Consider the following 25,173-nt stretch of genomic DNA (forward strand, 5'->3'; position numbering starts at 1 on the left):
TCCAGGGACCCTCAAGAGTCCCTTTTCCAACACCACAGTTCGAAAGCATCAGTCTTCAGTGCTCAGCTTTCTTTTCATTACAGACTACTTTGAAATTTACATATTCTGAGAGATTTGGTAACTTCTCTTTCCTTAATTTCTGTTTCTCTGTGCATGATGAGAAATCCTTTATGTATAAATGTTAGTAGCAAAATGTAGTAGACCTTCTCTACTTCAGGGTGTTCTTCTTTCCTGGTCCATGTATAGTATTTCATTGTTGTATTGTTCATTGTTGCTTTGCAAGAAAATACAAAGTCATAGTTCTTCATCTAATAATGAATATTTGCTTCATTGACAAAAAATGTTCATTCAACTATTTTTTAATTAATTGATTTATTTTAATTGGAGGCTAATTAGTTTGCAATATTGTGATGGCTTTGCGATACATTGACATGAATCAGCCACAGGTACATATGTGTCCCCTCATCCTGAACCCCCCTCCCACCACCCTCCCCACCCCATCCCTCTGGGTTGGTCCAGAGGACCGGCTTTGGGCACCCTGCTTCATGCCTCAAACTTGCACTGGTCATCTATTTTACATACAGTAATATACATGTGTATATATACATGCTATTCTCTCAAAGCATCCCACCCTTACTTTCTCCCACTGAGTCCAAAAGTCCATTCTTTTCATCTGTGTCTCTTTTGCTGCCCTGAATATAGGATCATTGTTACTGTCTTTCTAAATTCCATATGTATGCATTAATATACAGTATTTCTGTTTCTCTTTCTGACTTACTTCACTCTGTATAATAGGCTCCAGTTTCATCCACCTTGTTAGAACTGACTCAAATGTGTTCTTTTTATAGTTGAGTAATATTCCATTGTGTATATATACCACAACTTCCTGATCCATTCGTCTGCCCATGGACATCTAGGTTGCTTCCATGTCCTAGCTATTTCAGCTATGTTTTACCACGCCTTTCTTTGTACAAAATAGCTTTTCATTTCAATGCCAAGTCATAGTGTAATATTTATGAGGACATTTTAAATAACAATGAAACTCAACATTTGGGAAGCACCATTATTGCACAATAACTTGGATGAACTTACAAAATGATAACATGAACAGCTATGACAAGTTTGTACATGCACAAGCAGTAACAACTACATTGCCAGCCTTACCTGGATACTAGTGATTTGAAGACACCATTGAGAGTAGGGCATGTTCTGAATTCTGAGATGTAAAGAGGTGTTTTATTTGTACTTCAAAACTGACCAGATACAGTAGTTTAAATCCTCATCATTAAAGGGATACATTCAGCACTTGAACATACAAAGCATATTTTCAACATAATGCAACTCACATCAAATTATCTGAATTATTCTATTTACATCAAAGCTATGTTATACTTTGGGCTCCTTAGTGGCTCAGGTGGTTAAGAATCTCCCCGCAATGAAAGAGACCCTGGTTTAATCCCTGTTGGGAAGGTCCCCTGGAGAAGGGAATGGTTACTCGGTCCAGTATTCTTGCCTGGAGAATCCCACAGACAGAGGAGCGTGGCCGACTATAGTCCATAGGTTCTCTGAGTCAGATACAACTGAGCAACTAACACTTAATACTATGTTATAGTTCATTTTTAAATAAAAGCTACTGAAAGTTTAATCATTTAATTTTAAAAAATATTCAAAGAGACTTACAACTCAATAGTTAACATTCATTGACTGTTTGCTATTTATCAAAGCACTTCATCATTAACATCTTCACCATAGAATATGATAGAACCTTCTTTAGTATCATATGAAAAAAGTTTAAAATCATCTTTAACAGGATACCTATTGAGGTGACACTCCAAAGCAAATACAATCCCTCTCTAACAACAAAAGAACTTAAATGACTATTGTCACTGTTCTAAATATTTATACAGCAATCTAAAAACTTAGTTTTTGTCAGTTACTACTATCTTACAAAGTCTTTAGAGATACCATGAATTCCTTGTCCCACCAATTTGGGATTTTAAAAAACAGTGTGCATGTAGACAAGCAATGTGATACTAATTTTGGTCAAAATAAAGATAGAATTGTAAAATAAGTAATTTACTACAAGGCTCATAAACTGGTCCTGGAACCAATTCAAAAGTGAGTAGGGTCAATCAAAAATATCTGAGTAATAGTAACAATTATGCAACATAGGAACTGTTTCTAAATTTGAGTGTTTTAAAGGGAAACTCTTGTTAGATGCAGAGTTTTCATAAGCTTACTAAACTGCCAGCATCGCTTCTCTGTTTTGCCAGATTTTATGTATTTTACAGGTTACTGCTCCTTATTTCTCAAGAATAATTATAGCAATTGAGAAAAGAAACCTCTCTTGTCAAGCCAAGTTAGTCCTTTCCTATTCATTACCAAACAACAAGATCTTTAATTAATTTTAGGATGGTCATTGATTTCATTACCATAATCTCTGATTAATCTTGATTAAAAAATCAGGAAATAACAAATAGCTTTAAAAAGTCAAATTTGCATTATACATTTTCACTTCTGCTCATGATACTTTGTTATTGTGATATTTATTGGGCACCCATGTCTACTCTGCTAACCTTAGAGAAACTGTGGTGAAGACTAAGATATGCAGTGTTCCACACTTTATCAAAAGCACAGCAGTGGATAGTGCCAACATAAGGATTTGAATACTTTCTCTTCCTCAGCATGCCCAGAGGAATTTAGCCAAGGATATAATTGATACAAACCACATACTTAACACAAAAAGTAAACCATCCCATTATGAAATATTCTGACACACCATGAGAGGAAGGTTCGGTTCAGTTCAGTCACTCAGTCATGTCCAACTCTTTGCAACCCCATAGACTGCAGCCTGCCAGGCTTCCCTGTCCATCACCAACTCCCAGAGCCTACTCAAACTCATGTCCATCGAGTCAGTGATGCCATCCAACCATCTCATCCTCTGTCATCCCCTTCTCCTCCCGCCTTCAATCTTTCCCAGCATCAGGGTCTTTTCCAACGAGTCACTTCTTCGCATCAGGTGCCCAAAGTGTTGGAGTTTCAGCTTTAGCATCTGTCCTTCCTATGAATATTCAGTACTTATTTCCTTTAGGATGGACTAGTTGGATCTCCTTGCTGTCCAACAGACCCTCAAGAGTCTTCTCCAACACCACAGTTCAAAAGCATTAACTCTTCAGCACTCAGCTTTCTTTATAGTCCCACTCTCACATCTATACCTGACTACTGGTAAAACCATAGCTTTGACTAGATGGACCTTTGTTGGTAAAGTAAAGAGGAAGGTTAGTTAAGATAAATCTTGAGATAATCTGTAACTGCTTTCCTGGAAATAACTGAGAAAAAATGTTCATGTGTATTCAATGAAATTCTCAGAGGTACAGAAGCTCAGACTCCTATGAATCCAATGAAATTAGACAAAAGTAGTGAAAAAGAAGAAGAAAAATCACTTTTGTTTACAAACATTAAAAATAAATACCTTCTCAACATTAAATTTCAATGTAAAACTTTACTGTTTGACTAGTGATGCTAAAGGCCTTCCAATATCTGTTTTCAAATACTTGTCAAACTTTCATTCAACATTTTCCTAAATTTTTATTAATAGTTTGTTCCACTCTACTATGTACACACATATAAACACATATTAATTCAGGAATGAGCTCAGATGCTACTTCCCCAAGGAAATCTAGTGCCACCACTAAGAAAATCATTTTGTGTGCTGAAAGCAGAGTGCTCTTACCACTTATTGCAATTTACATGTTTTTCTCTCAACTCACGAAGGATAGAAATCCTTGCATTTATGCCACTCCAACTCCTACTATACTGATTAAAAAAAAAAAAAAAGACAAAAAAATGAAGATGCGGAACACAGCCCCAAAATGATAAACAGAATTAAGACAGGAAAGAATTTGTTCATTTTTGTTACATATAACATTCCATTGGGTGAATGTATAATTACTTATCCATTCTACCGCAGATAAATGCTTGGGCTGTTTTCAAATTAGGGCTATTACAAACAACTGCTGTGAATAACCTTTTATACTACTTTCGGGGATAATATGAATGTTGGAGCTTAAGGTATGTGTATGTTCATATTTAGTAGACATTGGCCAAATTGGTTTTATTAATTTATATCTCCATTAGCAGTGTTTGAGTGTTCTGGTTGCTCCATATACACATCAAAATTCATGTAATTATCTGTATATAAAATCTAATCATTATGGTGTATGTATAGCTGTATTTAGGGCTTCCTTTGTGGCTCAGACAGTGAAGAATCTTCCTGCAATGCAAGACACCCAGGTTGAATCCCTGGGTCAGAAAAATCCCTTGAAGAAGGGAATGACTATCCACTCCAGAATTCTTGCTTACAGAATTCCATGGACAGAGGAGCCTGGTGGGGTCACAGAGTCAGACATAGTTGAACAAGTAATACTAATATAGTGGTATTTCAATATGGTTATATTTTCACTGCCTTGACAACTAATGCAAATGAATACTTTATCATATGGTGCTGGCTATTTGAATATTCTATTCTATAAATTGCCTGTTCAAGTCTCTGACCCGTTTTTCCATGAGGTTTTTATTTTTTAACTTACAAGAATTCTTCCTATTTGCTATATATACATCCTTTGTGGACTATGTGTATTGCAAATATCTTCTTAAATTCTCTGGTTTTCCTTCTCACTCTCTTAACTTTGATTTACAAAGTTTTTGAGTGAAGTCTTTTTTCTTCACTTTATGACTGGTGTTTTTTGTGTCCTCTTTATGAAGTCTTTATCAATCACAACATCAGGAAGATATCCCCCCCAGGGCATTGTAGTAGCTATGAAGGCAGATTATAATTAACTGGAAACCCCAGACATTACACTCTGAAGTCTAGCACCATATTCAGAGAAGCTACACTTCCCGTAGTCTACTTCTAGCTAATGACTGAGTGAGACAGGGGTCCTAAGGCAGGCCTGCCTCTGGTAGGTGGGAGACTGCTCTCATAGATGCGCTTGACTGGAGGACTAAATCCAGGGCTTAACTCACTTAGAGCCACACTGCAGTCTAATACTCTCTCACCCAACTCTCCTTCCTTCTCTCCTTCTTGAATAGGTCAGACCAGTATTGCAGTCATAACTCTTCCTGCCTCCCCTGCCTGCTTTTCCATTTTCCCTCCAAGGTATTTCTATGCACAATTATTTTGTACTTCAATCTTGTTTTAGGGGTTTGCTTCTCAACTGACCCAGACTAACACAGTTATCTTCTAGAATGTTTGCCATTTTACAATTGAAATTTTGATTTGTGTGTGGTGTAACACAGGAGACAAAATTTATTTTTCTTACATGGATATTCAATTGATCTGGCATTCTTTATGGAAAAAGCTGTCCATTCTCTAATGTTCTTCAGTGTTGTCTCTTTCATAAACCAAAGGCTATAAAGCTTTGGTCTATACCCACCAAAAGTACCAAAGTGGGTATTTCTGGACTCACTGTATACATCAACATGGATGAAAAAATGTGACTAAAATAAGGAAGAAATAAAAGACTTCACACATAATTTTATTTATAACCTACATTATAATGGAGCAGAAAATCTGGGTTCACTGATACTACATGGACAAATCAAATATCATGAAAAAATAGTTTAAAATCATGTTCTAAATGTTAGCATGATCTCAAAGTAATAAAAAGGTATAGAAACAGGACGTAGAACCAAAGGTTATATGAGGTAGGAGAGAGTTGTTTCTTTTTTTCCTGAAGAAGTAAAGGAATACCAAATACTTTATTAAATTAAATAATCAGTTCTTCTAGTACGTATGAAATAAATGAATGGAACCAAATGCAGGAAAACTTTTTAAAAGAGACTAATCACGATAAATTATTTTTATATGGAACTACTTTTATATGGCAGCATAAAATAGTCAATGACTATATCTGAAATGGAAAACATAACTTCATTTAAGCTTGGTGTGTCAAGGCATTTCTGTTTATTTGTTGTTGTTCATTTGCTAAGTTGTGTCTGACTCTTTGCAACCCCAGGCCCTGCAACGTGACAGGCTCCTCTATCCTCCATTAACTCAAGGAGTTTGTTCAAATCCATGTCCATTGAGTCAATGATGCCAACCAACCATCTCATCCTCTGCTGCCCCCTTATCCTTTTGCCTTCAGTCTTTTCCAGCATCAGTTTTGTTTTTTTTTTTCAATGAATTAGTTCTTCACATCAAGTGGCCAAAGTATTGGGGCTTCAGGTTTAGCATCAGTCCTTCTAATAAATATTCAGTGTTGATTTTCTTTAGGATTGACTGGTTTGATCTCCTTGCAGCCTAAGGGACTCTCAAGAGTCTTCTCCAGCACACAATTCAAAAGCATCAATTTTTTGGCATTCAGCATTTTTTATGGTTCCACTCTCACACCCATACATGACTATTGGAAAAACCATAGCTCTGACTATACGGACCTTTGTCGACCAAGTGCTGTCTCTGCTTTTCAATACAGTCTAGGTTTGTCATAGCTTTCCTTCCAAAGGGCAAGCATCTTTTAATTTCTTGGTGGCAGTATCTTCCCATATTTTGCATTGCTAATTTATCTATAAATAACCAGGAGTCTACTCATACGTCCTATAACATGAATTCTTTTCTTTAGCAATAGCTGACTACTATGACCATGAGTACCCATCTGTGGTTATAATCATCCTGAAAATGAAGACAATTTTCTCAAAAGAAATTCCAAACTTCACAGCTGACTTTTACTCTTTAAAAAGTCTTTAATGCTTACACATGCGACAAAACAGGTATACAGTGTTTTGCACACTTATATGATCAACTTTTCCTGGAACATCTTAAATAATATTGTCTCAAAACAACATGTATATTATCATGTGTGAAATGAATCACCAGTCCAGGTTCGATGCATGAGACGGTGCTCAGGGCTGGTGGACTGGGATGACCCAGAGGGATGGGATGGGGAGGGAGGTGGGAGGGGGTTCAGGATGGGGAACACATGTACACCCATGGCTGATTCATGTCAATGTATGCCAAAAAACCACTACAATATTGTAAAGTAATTAGCCTCCAATTAAAATAATTAAATTTATATATATATTTTAAAAAAATTATAGGCATTCAAAGTCCCTTACAGCAATTTCAAAGACAAGGATACACACAAACAGGTTCTTATCAGTAGAAGGTACCTTTATATTAATGTTAAAGTTCCACCCCCACCAATCCCTGGACCATATTTCTCCCCTATCAGAAGGTTCAGTTCATTACACTGGATGAAGAAAAAAAGTCAAAAAATGCCTTGTATCATCACTGTTACTACTGACTGGCCACTTACACTAAAACAGTCAGCTTTATTGTATAAGATTTATAAATTTCCTTCATCTATTGGTTTATAATATATCTCAAAGTATCTGAAAATGTGCAAGAAATATTTTCACATATAAGATAGAAATGGATAAAGTCTTGCCAAAGAGGAATAAAAGTTGTATTCTATCTAAAGCAATGTCCTATTTATGCCAACAAAGATATAAGAAATAGGCACCCTAGGTCTCATCCTCAGCTCGAAAATGAACTTACTCTGTCACATGAGAACAGCTGGGCTAGTTTATACTCCACTCAGCCACGTGTGTATGTGAGTGTATGTGTATGTGTGTCTGAAGGTTTTTGGGGATTTATTTCTCTGCTATTCTTTCCCTCTGTCTCTGTAACCTATTTCCACTAAGAATATAATATACTTAAAACAAGACAAAAACAATCAGAAACTATATGTCTGTCTGGTATGCATATGCAGGCAATTGAAAGGCATATTAAAAGTTATATATATACCTTTATATACAAGGATGAAGACACACACACACATATATATATACACACACACACACATATATATAATAGATGTATATATATATATTTACTATATATAGAAAATAAGGACTAAGGAAAAGTACAAGTATGCTAACATAGTTACTAAGACCATATATCAAATTAGGCTCTGAACTCTCTGGCAGAAGGGCAACAGAGAAATACAATCACAGGTTTTCATTACTGGACTCAGAGCAATTCATCAAATGATATAAAACGCTTTCTTTATCCTTCCCTCTCTCCTTTCTTCTCTCTCTCTCTTTTTCAGTCCATACAGACACACATATACACACGTGTGCGTGATCTCTACAGATATAAACATACAAGAGTTAAATATACACATTTTTAACTTTTAACCTATTATATATTTCATACTTATTATTTTCAAAAAGCAAATAAATCTTTGAATAAATTATGTGTGTGAAAGTCTACAAAGCCTGTGGTATCAAAAATGAAAAAAAAAAAAACAGTATGAGTATAAAAATACATAGATTCTGAAAATCCACATTATTTTTAAGTAGAAATATTCCTTATAGCAGTTTTATCTGCCTAGGAACAAGACAGTACTATACTAGAAATGTGGTTTTTGTGTTTTTTTTTTTAATAAATAACTTTTATTTTAAGGGGTCTATATGAGGAAGAGTTATAGGAATCATGAAATACATGTTAGAGTAAATTTTTATTTACTCATACACATGAATCTATACATCCACATGGCACCCTTTAACTATTGTGTTAAATGATATTTGATTTTACATGAGAAACACTGGCAAACATTACTTTCACTATGCAGCTTTCTATTTTGCTTCCAATGCCCATTTATTGAAGTTTATTGATGACTAGAATGTTTTGGGCTAAGACTTGAAGGAAAATAGTATGTAATATTCATCTTTGTGTTACAGTACCAGGTACAAGGTTGGCATGCAACACATTTGATTGAGAAAACGAAAGAGTAAGTAGTTTATCAAGGAAATCAAGAGACAAAGATTGTCTAAATACCTGCTTGAGTTATAAATGCGGGATCAATCCTAGAGAGTAGGATTTAGAGTGATATCTCTTTCACCTTACACAGAGCCATATGTGAGGTTCCCCACGTACACGCTTTCCATCTAAAAATGAAAGATACACTACACGTTTTAAGTTGATAGCAACATCAGCCCTTGGATTTGTCTCACTTAGGCCACTTTTCGTCAACTTTCAAATTAGTTGCCATTTATAACAAAGGTGTCATATAACATTTGAATTTGAGCTTCTCTTAAGAAATCAAATGTCTGGCAGTGCTGTACCCAGAGTTGCTCAAGACAACAAAACATTACACCCAAATGCTGTGGCTCCCTCCAAACAGAGCCTGTACTTCCCAGTAACCACATCACTCACTCCTCAGTGTCTGAGACTCAATTCGCTTCACCGGTTTATGTTCACTGTGGGGCCACTGCAAGCAACTGATTGTGTAAAATCTGCTAGGCACAATCCATTTTCAGTAATGAATCCAAATCTCAATTTTGGTAATTACTAACAGTGAAACCTTGAGCAAGTAATCTATTCTCATGGAGTCTCAATTTCATCACCTATAAAGCTGTGAAAGTAATCCCTTGCCACATCACAGGGTGACTGTGGGAAGGAAATGAAATTATATATGAAAAGGCTTTGTGAACTTCAAAGGCCATGAAAGCCACGTGTATATAAAGTACTATTTTTATTTTATTATTAGTTTTAATAGGTTAAATAGCAATCATCTTTAAACTGTGATATATTCTAAACAAAATTGAAACTCCTTAGATTAATAGGCAAGAAAAGAAACTACAAAGGTTAACAGTGTCTTAGATGTACAATTAAAAACTGATAAAACTTAGAAGCAAGCAGAGAGTAGATCATCAGACTTCACATTATTTTTGGTCAATCCACCTGTGCTAAAGTAATTTAATCAAATCACTTCATTAAAATAAAAGAGCAGGCAGCATATATAGTATTTTCATTAATTATACCAAACTTATCTATATAATAAATATTTGTCTTATGCATGAAGTATTAAAAATATAGGGCTTCCCTGATGGTTCAGTGGTAAAGAACCCTCCTTCCAATGCAGGAGATTCAGGTTCAATCCCTGGGTTGGGAAGATCCCCTGGAAAAGGAAATGGAAATCCACTCCAGTATTCTTGCCTGGGAAATTCCATGGACAGAGGAGCCTGGCGGGCTGCAGTCCATGGGGTCACAAAAGAGTTATACATGACTAAGTGACTAAGCAATTTAATAATATATCTTAAACACATTTAATTGTAAAGTTTCTTAAGGAAAAGTAACTAAGCTTAAAGAAATGCTATAATAAAGAATTACAGAATTAAAATCTAAATATCACTCTTACCTAAAATTTTATAGTAAAAATTTTTTCTTGTAAATGTATTTTTATATTCTTTATTGTTCTTATTTTTATTTCAAATTCACCTTTGGATATGAGTGTGTGTGTGTATTCAGTTTTTAAAATGGGAACCTTCTATTTCTGAATAAATTTTCAAAAAATCATTTCTATTCACAACATATAGGTGCAAATTTCAGTTGTGTGCTTTCCTCCTTTAGGGTTCCATATCTCTTATTAACTTTATCTTGCCTGATGATGATAATGGTAACCCAAGTCTGAATCCATCATGTCTTGTGCTAAAGATATTTGATATTATATTCATACTATCATAAACAATATGCAAAAATACTATGCTGTCATATATAATTATATTTCTATACAAAAATAGATTTTCCATTGGTCAATTTTTTCATAACTGAATACATCTCACTGGGGTACCTCATTTACTTAATGGACTTTATTAATTTGATCAAACTCCATTGCTAGAGTGAACCCTTTAATTTCATATAACAACAAATCTCTTACACTTTTTTCCTAAGGATCTCTACCAAGTTTTGACAAGCATGATCATAACTTCAAAATTTTCAGACATAAAAAAGATGTTTTTCATGTTCTCCATAGTTTACTATGATAGATTTCTATTAGGTGTACCATTAAAACATATTGAATGCTAGGATGCAAGCAGCTTACTGTTGTGTTTATCTTTATTAGCCATAATAATTACCATTTTGAGTGCCTATCTTGAGCAGACTTACATATCAAATGACTGAATCCTTGCCTTAACCCTATACATATTGTAACATTAGTTTACAACTGAGATAAACGAAACTAAGGAAGGTGAAGTAACTTGATCATTGTCTCACACCCTATTAAGTGAATGGCAGAGACAGAATTACAACCCAAGTCTTTTCAGATCCCAAAGCCCCAGTGCTTTCCAAGCAATTGCTTTTCAAACTGTTTCCATTGTCTTCAGGGGTGAATAAATTCCCTAAAAAAACTGATAACAGTCATAGATCCTTATATAAATAGTGGATATTGAAAAAAATCTCTAAAGATTTATGAGCCCATTTTGAAGGCAGTATAAATTATGTGAGTTGAAATAAAAACCCCTAAAGATGACAGGATTCAATGACTGACATGTGCTTCATTATCATTATTTACAAGTAAGATATACTACACACTAATGTTTATCTTTCATTTACTTATTAAAAATAGGAAGAAGTACTTTTTTAAGAGAAAACCATTTTTATATCCTATTTAATTTCTTCTGCTAGCAAATTCTTATAGTGACAATATCAAATCTTATTTTGTAAAATAAACCCCAAAATTATATTGATTTTGCTATATTTTGTCTTCAATGCATTTTGTATATTTATTCATGAATTAAGAAAAACTAAAGCTTAATTCAAGTATCTTGCATTTTTTAATGCTACACATAATTTTTTAATGAAACATACAAGTGTTTACACAAATGGTAAACTAATGACATTTTTCACGATTATACATTCAGAACACAAATTCTGAAATTCAAAGCCAAACTACCGACATGTGAGATTGGTCCTGAAGGCTTGTTTCTCCTTTTAAGCCTACACATTCCAGTTTAATCCAGAGTTGGTAACCAAGGGAAAGAATAGATTTTAGAAATAAATATCTATATGATTTATTTTATTTTATTCATTATGTCAAGGACCCATTCATTCTTTATATATGTACATATATACACATGTATATGTATATACTCTACTTCACCCAAAAAATGATTAGTGACTCCAGATTCCTCAGTTACTTATCTTAACAAGCATGCAGACAATCAGGTTGCTAAAATGAAAAATAGTTACTGAGATTGAATATTAAACTTATGTTTGAGTCTTCTTGGAGCCACAACAGCAAAAGCAGATGATGATGCTGACTTCTTTATAGATACAACTAGGTTTTCAGCTTGTCAGAATAACCGAAAATATTTCTCATATTTCTATAGCTTTTAACACTACAACATTTTTCATGGTTATTGGTAATTCCACACAAAATTATTTCATACATGTAAACAATATTTAATGATATATATAGGTAATGTTTAAAAGTTACTAGGAGAAGTATCAACATTAATGCAAAAATGCTGCCACACATATATTATTTTGGAACTGTTGTAATTGAAAAGTGATGGGTTAAATTCACTTCTATTTGGTTTAGAATCCTATTTGACTCCAAGTCAATGTCCCAGACTAAATTATTACACTCTGTGATTTATAACCACATAAATATAATGCATCTGAGTGAAGATAAGCCAACAATAATTAACTGCCTGTTAGTTTTTAGCCTTTGTGATGTGGTTAGTGTGTAGTAAACACTATACCAGGATATTTTAGTAGGAAAAAAAAATAGAAGAGAGTCAAAAGGCAATTTCTGCCAAAGATTGACAAGTGATTGGAAAGGTAAGAATGTTTGGTTTGCTATGTGCACTGCTAGCAGGAATATAAAATGGTGCAGAAGATATGGAAAATAGTATGGTAGTTCCTCAAAAGATTAAATACATAATTGCCATATAATCCAGCAAATCCACTTCAAAAGAACTGAAAGCAGGGCTCCAACAGATATTTGTATGCCAATCTTTTAGGAGCATTATTCACAATAGCCAAAAGCTAGAAACAACCCAAATGTCCCATCACTGGATCAACAAAGTGTTGTATATATAGATATGGCAGAATATTATTCAGTCATAAAAAGTAACGAAGCTGTGAAACATGTTTATGATATGGCTGAAATTTGAAGGCAATATGCTATGTAAAATAAGCCAGACACAAAAGGACAAATAATGTATGATTATACTCAAATGAAGGGCTAGAATAAATTTACACATACAGAAACTAGGATGGTGGTGTCAGGAGATGGGGAAGAGGGAATTGAAAGTTACTGCTTAAAAAGTTCAGTTATGGGATATGAAAAATTCTTGAGATGGATGGTGGCGGTGATTTCACAGAAATGCAAATATATTTAATATCACAGAATAGCACACCCCCAAATAGCTAAAATGGCAAATTTTATGTCATATATATTTTTCTATGATTTAAGAAGAAATTAAAAAAGAATACTTGACTTGCTCTTCTAATGTATTGTTTTGTTTATATTAATTTTAATTCATCATTCACTAGCTTTGAAAGTATCATTTAATTTTTAATGTGTTCCTTTGACCACACCAGAAAGCAAAATGAAAGGCAAAATTCCTACCTTTTATTTTCTATTGCATTTCTATTTCTATTGTATATTTCCCAATCACACAATATTGCTGTGGTTCTCAAACCTGAACTTATTTGAAAAATACAGAGTCTGAGGCCACATAGGGATTACAGAATCAGAATTTTTGAAGAGTCCTACTCAAGAATATTTTTTTTAACTCCCCAGTAATTCTGATCATAAACCTCACTGGGAACCTCTTTACTTTTTTCCTTGGTGTGTGGTCTTAGCTGACTGTTGACAGAAGCTGATCTTTCAGAGCTGTGGAGATACCATAATCTCTCTCATTAAGAAATAAACACATTTAGGAATTGGAAATCTTTCTAAGATTATGCCCAGAGTAACATAACATGAAAGCATTCACTGTCTTTCATTCACTATCTAGGGTCTTATGGTTAGCAAAAAGAAATAATATATTCATTGTACACCTAAGGCCCTTATAAGAACACAGCATGATTCCAGAAACTCTAACAATCTCCACTGATCCATAAAATTTGATGGCAATATCATTATGAATCCATCCTAAACTGTAATTCTTTAATATATGCATGAATTATATATTCCAGTCACAGCATATAAAGTTGAAACTCACTTAGGCTGATACTGAAAAACACACTTATTTAACAGATTATGTCCTTACCAGAAAAACATGTTTAAGTTGATCCAAGATCTTCCAATATATGTCTTAAAAATGTATAAAAACAAGTTAACGTCAAAAGTTCTAAAGTATATAACTATCTTTATAAGGGGAAAACATTACCAATTACATGGGCATAGACTCTGAAGCTTCTTCTCTGAACCCATTTTCACATAAACAGCAAATACATTTTCTTCATACACAACTCTGAGCAAGTCATTCTTATAATCAAAACAACATGAACAAAAGTTTCAATTTTTCTGGCCTTTCGCCTGTTAATACAAAGCTCAAACTCCACTGAGCTAGCGTTAAGGTCACTTAGTCTAGCTTAGTGTAGCATTAAGGCCACTAGACTACGACCACAAATATCTTAGGGGCTGTTTTAACCACACTGCATCAGCTGTTTTTCACCACAGAGTCAAAATCACAAGACACAAGAGCCTGAAGTGTGCTCTCAGTGCTTCCACACCCAACTCTGTTACCCCGTGGACTATAACCCACCAGGCTTCTCTATCCATGGAGTTTTCAAGGCAAGAATACTGGAGTGGGTTTCTATGTCCTTCTCCAGGGGATCTTCCTGACCCAGGGCTTGGACCTGCATCTCCTGCATTGGCAGGCAGATTCTTTACCACTGCACCACCTGGGAAACCCTTGAAATGCGCTCTATTCTTCAGGTATTCCTTCCTTTGCGTGGCTCTCACTTAAATCTAGATTACCCCTGCACTCTTCCGACGTGCTGCCCAGCACTCAGCTCTTTATCAGCATGAACTTGGCCCTGGAGCTGGAGCTGCTCTCTTTTCAGTCCAGGAATGACCAAGGGCTTCTTGCTTTATAAACCAGCCTCTATGAGTGTGGCAGGGTGTGAGAGAAGGCATTCACATCCTTCCACTAATTTCCTAATGGCAAAGAAAGTGGTCCCATCAGGATGTCCAGTCCCAACTCTTCAGGTCTCCTGTCATCTCTTTTAGAAATTTAACCTGCAAACACAATCTTTCAAGCAAGCATAAAAATTTAAACCAAGAAGTATTTTCAACAGAGAATTTATGGGTGCCATTTGTTCCATTATCTTTTTGCAGACGTGTAGTAAGTCTGAGAAACACAAGTATCTCAGTCAATCTTGCTTACAAACAACAGATAGAGTTTTAAAAATTCTAGCTGTATCCCATAGAGGACAGAAAAGTCATTATATACAAGATCCACTTGGGGGATATTACAGAGGTCTCCTATTCTAGCAATTAACCTTCCCCAAAGCAGTTCATACTGTTTTTCTTGAGCTGCAGTCATTGTGGACTCATATATGTTTCTTCTTAGACTTAAACCTTCCCAACTGCATGCTTTCATTCACTCAAGTTTATTAAGATCATTTTAAGTGGATCTCTTTGGTTAAAACTAGAACAAATTTGAAACAGAACAAAATAGAACTGTATCATGAACTAATATGATGGTAACCATCAATTTAATACATTTCCATAAACAGAGCAAAATGGAAGTCTCTACTGTTTGTCACAGAATAAAAGAAATACAGCATCTTTCCAATCCTGGTCCTGTCTTCTTTCCATGTATTCTTATTATGTATTCCATTTGCCTTAACTGCTGTTAAATTCAAGTCCTACAATCATTATGCCTTCTGTGACTTTACTGTTGCAGCTAAATAGAAATTTGATATTATAAGCTTTCGATGTGAAGCACTTGAAGCTGCTTTTTTATTTTTATTATGTATGACCCTTAATAGTATCTCCAAAGGCAGTCCATAGCAAGGAAACAGAATCATTATACAACAAATTTCTAATATTCCAAAGTCAACACTGTGGTCATTTTCTCTTTTCCTTCAAATTATGTCAGTTTCCATGATTATCTTAATTACCTATTTGCTTATTTGTATACTGTTCTTCTTTAACAATATCTGCACAGCTGTCCCATTGACACTAGAATATAATCTCTAGGAAAGAGATCATTTTCAGTCCACAGAGAATTTGCTCTGTGGACTGAAAACAGTGTCTGGCATTACAAGAATCTCTGCATAAATGAGGAATGAGTGAGCAATATCATTAACACTTTCTCTCCTGAAAACTATATTTTCAAGACAGTGAAATGCTAGCTATATTCCAGAGTCACATAGTATACATGTCTTTTTTAATTGAAACCAGCTGATTACTTTTCTCAAGCAATCTGAAAATGGTTCTTAACCCAGGGAATAGGAGGATAAAACACAAGGAGTCTATAGTACACGTGGCAGGTGACCCAGACTTGGAGAGCCTAGAAGATGAGCTTCATGTGGTATACATCAGCGTGCATTTTTGAAGAGCTCCTCCTCAGGTGATTTCTTAGAATTTAAACCCAGAGTCCCAGTTCTCAACAGCTGAATGTCTTCCTCTATACACTGAATTTCTACAGATCTTTAGTGTAAGCAATGCCAAGGCCTTCCTGTGCCTCAGAGATGTAAACCAAGTCCAATATATACAAACCCAGAGGCCTGGCCCTGGCATCAGGAAAACTAAAGGTAAGGGATATGCTCAGAGCCAGACACCCAGCTAGGTGGCCACTTTATAGGCTCTTTAAAGGATCTTGCTCTTGAATGGAGTCCTGACACCCCTACTGGCTTGGTTTGGCCAGCTGGTCCCCATTCCCAAGTCTAAGTGGGCAAGGGAAATGAGAAGCCCAGCCTTCAAGTCTCCTCTGGTTTGGTGTACTGATCAGGCATATAAAAATAATCTGGGGGGCACTGTCTATTAAGAGATATCATAGCTAGCAGGTGATAAGCTTCTCAGGTGCATTCTACCAGGCCTCCCTGGGACTACACAGCCTTTGAGGCTTGGAGATGCTATGAATCCCTCCTCTGAGGCAATGCTAAAGAGGAACTAATTCTCCCTTTTCTGTTGAGTACAATGCAGGACACATTTGCCTACATGAGAGGCAGATAAGGGCAGGGACTAAGAATGGGGTTTGAAAGCCAAGATTTCAGTATCATCCAGGCAACACTGATGGGGACCCATGATAGAGATGTGCTCCAGGGCCTTGACATTTTGACACTTTTAGACTAAATCAAACTGTATACCAATCTCTTCCTACACTGACACAATTTTAAAGTTACAAGTAACAAGCCAACCTTGAGAACAGCCTATAAAAGGACAGTCTGAGAGGTATGGAGGGACATTAACTACATATACTTCAGGACTTCTGAAAACCACTTACCTAACATAAGCTCAAGATGGAAGTGAAATAATGTGAATTTTAACTAGCCTTAAGAATTGTCAAAATTCCAAAGTCAATTGAAGAACTTTTGGAAATAGGTACAGGACTCCTTATCAGAAGGAAAAAAAGAAAAGGCAAAAAGAACAATCTGAAGCCAGTAAAGTGAAAGTGAAAAAAAGTAAAATGTTAGTCTCTCACTCATGGCCTACTCTTTGCGACCCCATGGACTGTAGCCCACCAGTCTCCTCTGTCCATAGGATTCTCCAAACAAGAATGCTGAAGTGCCTTGCCATTTCCTTCTCCAGGGAGTCTTCCTGACCCAGGGATCCAACCAGGGTCTCCCACCTTGTTGGCCAATTCTTTCCTGTCTGAAATACCATGGAAGCCAAAGCCAGTTAAAAAAAAAAAGACAAAAGTTGCCAAGTATCTAAATAGTATAGGAAGACATGACTGTATCACAGCAGAGGGCAAAAACAGATGTTTCATAATCAGAGCAATCCCCAAATCTCCAAAAGAAGCAAAATGGACAGAGGAGGAAAAACCATGCTTAATGAAGCAAACGTACTAAAAGATATTTTTATCAAGCATGAATAAATTAACCTGCCCCATCCTAAATGTTTATTAGAAAAATCATTCATGTGGAACAAATTCTTTCACTAACATTTCCGAAAATTGTGTTAATATGCAAAAGCATATTTTTATAGTTACCTTTAATAAGTCTGTAATTTGATATTCTCACAGTCTCCTTAATTGTTTATGCTGATACTGTTAACAAAGTAATAACAGCTTTTTTAAAAGACTGATCTTCCATCTGTAATCTCTCCTAGTGTCATAGTCATAATTTGGTTCCTGTCATTTTCTGTGTAGAAATGCCCTTTACCTTCTTCCTTCCTCTTTAACTCTTATCTCTAGCCCCAGACCCTTGTGGCTCAGCTGGTAAAGAATCCACCTGCAATGCAGAAGACCTGGGTTCGATCCCTAGGTTGGGGAGATCCCCTGGAGAAGGGAAAGGCTACCCACTCCAGTATTCTGGAGAATTCCATAGACTGAATAGCCAATGGGGTTGTAATGAGTCGAACATAACTGAGTACCTTTCACTTCACTTCACTTCCAGCCTTAGATCAGATGCCTCACTCTTTTTAGCCTTCCTTGACAACCCCACTCAGAGTTAGGGTCCTTTGTCCCATAGCTTCTTATATGTACTTCTATTATATTAACTATGAAGCACTATAGAACAAAATTGTTCTTTACTAAATTATTTCTTCACAACATTAAAAAAAATTTTCTTATTCTTTTTGTCTCCAGAGCCTATCAAAGTTCTTGATATAAACTGGACATTCATAATTATCTACTGAATGAAGGACAAGCAGAAAGGTTCTAAAACCTTTCCATTGTGATTAAAATCATGCAATAAGTTTACATTGTATAGTTTAATAAGCAAAACCAGAGCAAATATTTTTATTTAGATTCTATGTTCACAGCAATAAAAGGCAGCCTGTTGGAAGGTGCGAAATTCAATTATCACATTGCTACTATGATACCATTTGAAAACACAACTTAGTACATTAATATATACTTGACTGATACTTATTTCTTTATCTTAAAGAAATATGAGTACTTTGAATGTTTAGTAATTTTACAAAAACTACTCATTTTGATTGTTTCTGACATACTACTTATAAGAGAATCACCAAGATGAAACATTTATGTGTTCAAAAGATTACAAACATTTGGAAATGTGTATAAAATACTTTGCAACAAGGCCATATATGATCTGAAAAAATAAAAATAGCATTGGCAAAGGAAATCAAACAACACTCAGCTTTATTATTAAATCCTGAAATAAACACACATATAAGATACATACATATGTGCATGCACATATATTTCTATAAATCAAAACTGAGATCAAAGTGAGTATATAGTTTTGTATTTTTAACATACCATTATATTGTGAGCACTTCCTCTGTCATAAACTAACCTCATGAGGGCTTCCCAGGTGGCACTAGTGGCAAGGAATCTGCCTACCAGTGCAAGAGGTGCAGGAGACTTGGGTTCAATTCTTGGATCGGGAACATCCCTTGGAGGAGGAAATGGCAACCCACTCCAGTATTCTTGCCTGGAAAATGTCATAGACAGTGGAGCCTGGCAGGCTACAGACCATGGGGTCACAAGGAGCTGGATATGACTAAGCACACACATGAACTAATCTCATAAAATATTAAAATTTTTAAGTTCCCTATGTGGATATGGGGCTTCCCTGGTAGTGCAGTTAGTAAAGAATCTGCCTGCAATGCAGGAGACCCTGGTTCCATTCCTGGGTTGGGAAGATCCACTGGAGAAGGGAAAGGCTACCCACTCCAGTACTCTTGAGCTTCCCTGTGGCTCAGCTGCTAAAGAATCTGCCTGCAATGCAAGAGACCCCAGTTCGATTCCTGGGTTGGGAAGATCCACTGGAGAAGAGATAGACTACCCACTCCAGTATTCTTGAGTTTCCCTGTTGGCTCAGCTGGTAAAGAATCTGCCTGCAATGCAGGAGATCCCAGTTCCATTCCCCAGTTGGGAAGATCCACTGGGGAAGGGAAAGGCTACCCACTCCAGTATTCTGGCATGGAGAATTCCACGGACTGTATAGTCCATGGGGTCGCAGAGTCAGACATGACTGAGTGACTTTCACATTTCATGCAGATATGCTGTAAATTATTTAACTATTCTCTATCCTTGGAATTACAGTCCATGGGGAGTTGGTGATGGACAGGGAAGCCTGGTGTGCTGCAGTCCATGTGCTACCTAAGAGTCCAGCATGACTGAACTGAACTGATCCTTGGAAATGGGCTTCCCCAGTGGCTCACTGCTAAAGTATCCACTTACCAAGGCAGGAGACACAGATTTGATCCCTGGGTTGGGAAGATATCCTGGAGGAGGAAATTACAGCCTACTCCAGTATTCTTGTCTAGAAAATCCCATGGACATTTGATTATTTAGGCTGAGAAACTGGTTTTCTTGCTGTTTTCTTTTTTTTTAACATTTGGGTATTTTTTTCAGCTATTTTTTTTTTTTTTAACATAAAAATAAAATGCCTTCAACATGAAAAAAATAACATTTGCAATTCAATATTGTGCTGGTTGTTTTTTAGTTATGGCATTTATATTATAGACAGTAAAAGAAATGATTTTAAATCAAATAAATTTATGGCAACAGAATTCTGAGATATTATTTAGATCACTTTGTCTTTGAATATCCATTCTTTCAGATCTCATCTGAGAATTTTATCACCTGGTAAGTCTTCCTAAAGAGACAGTATTTAGTTTAAATAAACCCAATTAATGGCTAATAACATAAAATAAGCAGATAGTGCTAAAAAATTTCAAATAACTATTAGCGAGGCATTTTCAAAGTTACAGAAAAGAAGAAATGTCATCTTGCATTTAAAAGTTGCAATTCAGGTAATTATTAATTATTCTGAAGTTAAGAGTTTAGGTTTATGATATAGGATTACTGCAATCCAGTTTCCACATGATGCCAATGATTTTACACCTGGTCTTCAATGTGTATTGCCATGAAATAAAACATGCACTGGACTTAGAATACCATTATACACAAAAGAATTAATATAGAAAATTTCAAATGTTTACATGTTCAAAAGATCAATGATTCCTAGGACATGCATATGAAAAAACAATTTGCAACAAGGTCATATTCTTGCCAATATTGTTTAAGATATCAAGGTAGTAAAAACAGAGGAAATAAAATATAGTTTAATTTTATAAAATTCTGATAATTAAAAACTTGAAAAGTGATTAAATTCCCAAATAAATATAGAAATATTGTGTGATCCTGTAACAATCTGAAATACTAGTAGTAAAGTATCCATCTGCCAATGCAGGAGCAACAGGAGACATGGGTTTGATTCTGGGTTGGGAAGATCCCATGGAAGAGGAAATGGCAACCCACTCCAGTATTCTAGCCTGGAGAATCCAATGGACAGAGAAGCCTGGTGGGTTACAGTCCATAGGGTCACAAAGAGTTGGACACAACTGAGTACAGACACACACATTATAAACACTGTCAAATATATGTTCACATTAAATCAAGAAAAATGGTAAAAATGATTTTAATAAGGAGTAAAAAGTAAAAAAAGTAAGACTCAATCACCTATTAAAAATATATTTCCATAATAAGGAAATTAAAAAGTGAAAATCACAGCTAATTTCATTTTCTATTTATTGGTCCAACTTGGCTTACTTTATAGACCAAACTAATGAGCACCTTGAAAAATAGGAATTTTGCAGTTACAATTGGGAAACCATCATAACTACCATCCAAAAGCAAGTAAATTATGAATAATATTATGAATAAGAATATTTGAAACTAGAACATATTCTATAATGGACTTTTCATACATCAAAGTATAATTATTCAACTGAATTGAAGCTGCATTTTAAAATGTTGGCATGCAGACCCAAACACCATCAACCAGCACTATTACTATGCATAATAGTATGCACCTCTACAAATCTGCTCTCTTATATTTACCAGATAGTATTTTAAAACTAGACAGAATACTGACACACAAGATTTGTGCAGGTGGAGGCTAATACAAAGCCTTCAATATAACATGATATTTTGGGATCATAAACTATTTATGGTTTGTAAAACTCAAAGGGAGAGAGGGAACAGGACTAATATTACCTGGGAGGCTTCTATGACACATATACAAATACCATCTATTACTAAAAATCAACAGCTAAACATCTATATATTATGCAACTTGTGAAAGAAGTGTTAGTTGCTCAGTCATGTCCAACTCTTTGAGACTCCAAGGACTTAGCCCACTAGGCTCCTCTGTTCATGGAATTTCCTAGGTAAGAATACTGGAATGAGTTGCTATCTCCTTCTTCAGGGGATCTTCCCAACCCAGGGATCAAACTTGAGTCTCCTGCATTGCAGGCAGATTCTTTACCATCTAAACTACGAGGGAAGCCATTATGTAACTTAAGATCTTTAAATCACCTGTAAGTAGAAATATTTATTTGTTGACACCAAAATGTAAGTTCCAGATCATTACACCCATCATTTAACTTAAGCCTTGCAGTTACTCAATTAAATTAGTGTGCCTACTTGTACTTTCTAATTTTCTGGGATTCAAGGAAACTGAGTCCCAGAACACTGGGCAATTTATCTAGAATCATACTAGCCAGTAACAGAGTTAAACACAGATCATTCTAGCGCTAGGTCTCTGCTTTTATCAAGCATCCCACTGCCTACCATATGGAAAAGCATGCACTTGGCAAGACTCTCTATTTAATGATAAATGATGACCAGAGTCTCAAAGGAAACATGTTTCTGGTGTGTATAGCATGAGGATTCAGTAGCCAATCACTTCAAATCAAACCTCCAAATCTAGTCTTTCACTGAGGAAACCCTGGCTTCTGAGGGAAAGAGAGCCAGTCCCAAAGTAATTTGCCTCCATAAGGAAGTAGTCTATTACCTTGCCCTAAATAAATGCAGCATTCAGTTATTACTTCCTGCCAGAGTGACAGTTTAAGCACAAGGCATTAAAAAATTGTTTTCTCCTGTTCTAGCTATCTGTTATTTATTGCTTCATACACCACTTGTCTAAAAGTGATGGATAAATATTTGAAGCGAAAGATGCATCATTCTGGATGCTCCATGAAATTCAAGATGGATAAAAGTCAATGTTTCAGGCTGATCTACTTCTAGCTTTCTTTCTATAATGAGGTAAAAACAAGCTTCAAGTGTGTTTAAAGACTCTTCTAGTTTAAAAAAAAGAAAAAGAAAAACAGCTTTATCAGTTTCTGTATCAAGTTCTAAAGGATAGTTTCTATTCCAATATGTTAAAAATTATGTTTTCAATTTGGGGAAAAATAAATGCACCTGAAACAATTAAATTGTCTTTCTGACAACAAGATTTTGAGATTATGACTCATTCTTTGGGTTATGTTTTCACATAACAAAAAAGAAAAGTAACCAAATACTGGCACAATCCACATAGTCACAGGCTACTTCTGTGATGAGAGTGAAACTCACAGCTGCACATAAAAGATCTTTAATTATGGCCGGTTTGCATTGTTGTATGGCAGAAATCAACACAACATTGTAAAGCAATTTTCCCCCAATTAAATTTTTTTTAATTCTTAAAACCAAGATTAATTTATTTACAATAATAATACTTGCAAATACTCTTAAACACTGCTGTATTTTGAGCCAGCATCTGTGCTAAGATTTTTTTAACCTAATTTATCACACTTAATGTGATAGTTCTTCTCCCTGATAACTAGGGGCTCTCCCTGCCTCCTTAATTATTTGTTTAAAGATACCTCAGTGAAGCTTTCCCTTCTCACCTCCCTTAAGACTACAACAACTCCTTTCTTCATACTGTCTATTGTCTTTCCTTCATTTTACTTTTTCCCATAGCATTTATTACTATCAGATACTGTATACATTCTACAAATGTATTTGTTTATTACCTATCTCTCCCAACATAAATGTAATCAGCAAGAGGGCAAGGATATTGTGATTATTTATGATTTATTTACACTATTTTCTTCAGGGTTGTAGCCCCAAAGCCTATGACAGTAGCCCATCATTAGTACTAAAAATGTTAATTTAATAAAAGTGCTTAATCTTTACAAACAACCACCTGATGTAATATTAATCCATTTTGTAAAAAAAAATAAAACACAAAACTGAAAGACATACAAAAGTGCTTTACTGAAGTTATAAAGCAAATAACTACTGAATCAGGTTTATGGACTCAAGTTGAAACCTCTCTAATTCTCTATACTGCTTCTAGAAAACAGAATCATCCTAACCAAAGCTTGCCTATTTGTTCTACAGATTTATAGATCTTTGATTAAATAATGAACAGGTTTAGAAATTATAGCAAATGAATATACCCTTTAAATACCCTTCATGACTGGTCCTCTTTCAGAAGGTCATCCATGTAGATGAGCAGGTAGCTTTGGAAGGCACACAAATGGGGTGTGAGGGAGAGCAGGGATCAGCTCAGACCATCTGTATCAACCCTGGAAATCAATGTGTTGACAGATGTCACTGCCTGTTTTCCCTCATAACCAGTAACCTGAATGTCACGAAACATTTGCTGAGATAAGAAAATGAAGTATGCATAAAATTTAAGCTTATGTAGGGACTTTATTAGAAAACAGTGAAAAACTACAAATATTCTTTATATACCATATGATACATATTTAATACACGCACTCATTCTATAATATATATTTAAGCCTTGTTTATTTTATTTTTCAACTTTCTCTAGCCCACTTTGAAAATAAAATAATTCAGTTTCTCACTACATACACCACATATATGCACTTGAATTCTATCTTTTCAAGCTTTTAAACCACAATCAGAGCCACAGCAAAGATTAGTCAGCATTTGAGGAACATGATGAGGAGAATATATTCTGCTATTGCCATAACAGAGAGAGATTTAAAAAATGGTTACATTAGGAAAGGAACTACTTCAAAGAAAGTATCATAGCCATAAAGATGGTTGAAATAATCAATATTCATCCAGTTGCTCCAACTTTTCCTACTGACCGTTTTCTTCTCATCAGCCCCTTGAACTAGAGTGACAGGTATGTTAGGGATTATAAGGTTCAAATTTTAAAGTTTAGTAGAGCTGAGTACCTTTTGAGAAAGTTTTTCTGAACCATTGTTTACTCTTTTGTCTAAAAACACTACTAATATAGTAAAGAATATGTAACCTAAAGAAAACAGAAACTGACCAATAAATGATCTTAAGCATATGTGGGGGATGAATCTACGGGAAATGAGAACAGTCATTAGTCACTCTAGACATCATTAGTCACTCAAAAGTATGTCATGTCATAACGAGCTCTTCCAGTGGTGAGTGTAAAGTAGAACCAAAAAT

General features: G+C 35.3%; 1 protein-coding gene across 2 annotated transcripts in view; it reads right to left on the reverse strand.

Annotated features, from left to right (window-relative positions):
- NAALADL2 (N-acetylated alpha-linked acidic dipeptidase like 2) overlaps window positions 1-25,173 on the reverse strand; it is a 1,503,552-nt gene that overhangs the window by 1,285,455 nt on the left and 192,924 nt on the right. Inside the window, exon 3 of one of the 2 annotated variants that reach the window (XM_070466388.1) lies at window positions 24,177-24,305. The exons of the other annotated variant lie outside the window; for it this stretch is intronic. The gene's annotated coding sequence lies outside the window, so the exon portion shown is untranslated. The remainder of the gene's footprint in view (window positions 1-24,176; window positions 24,306-25,173) is intronic. 2 annotated transcript variants of the gene reach the window in all.

The sequence above is a fragment of the Odocoileus virginianus genome, chromosome 4 (genome assembly GCF_023699985.2).
Source record: "Odocoileus virginianus isolate 20LAN1187 ecotype Illinois chromosome 4, Ovbor_1.2, whole genome shotgun sequence".
NCBI classification, from domain to species: Eukaryota; Metazoa; Chordata; class Mammalia; order Artiodactyla; family Cervidae; genus Odocoileus; species Odocoileus virginianus.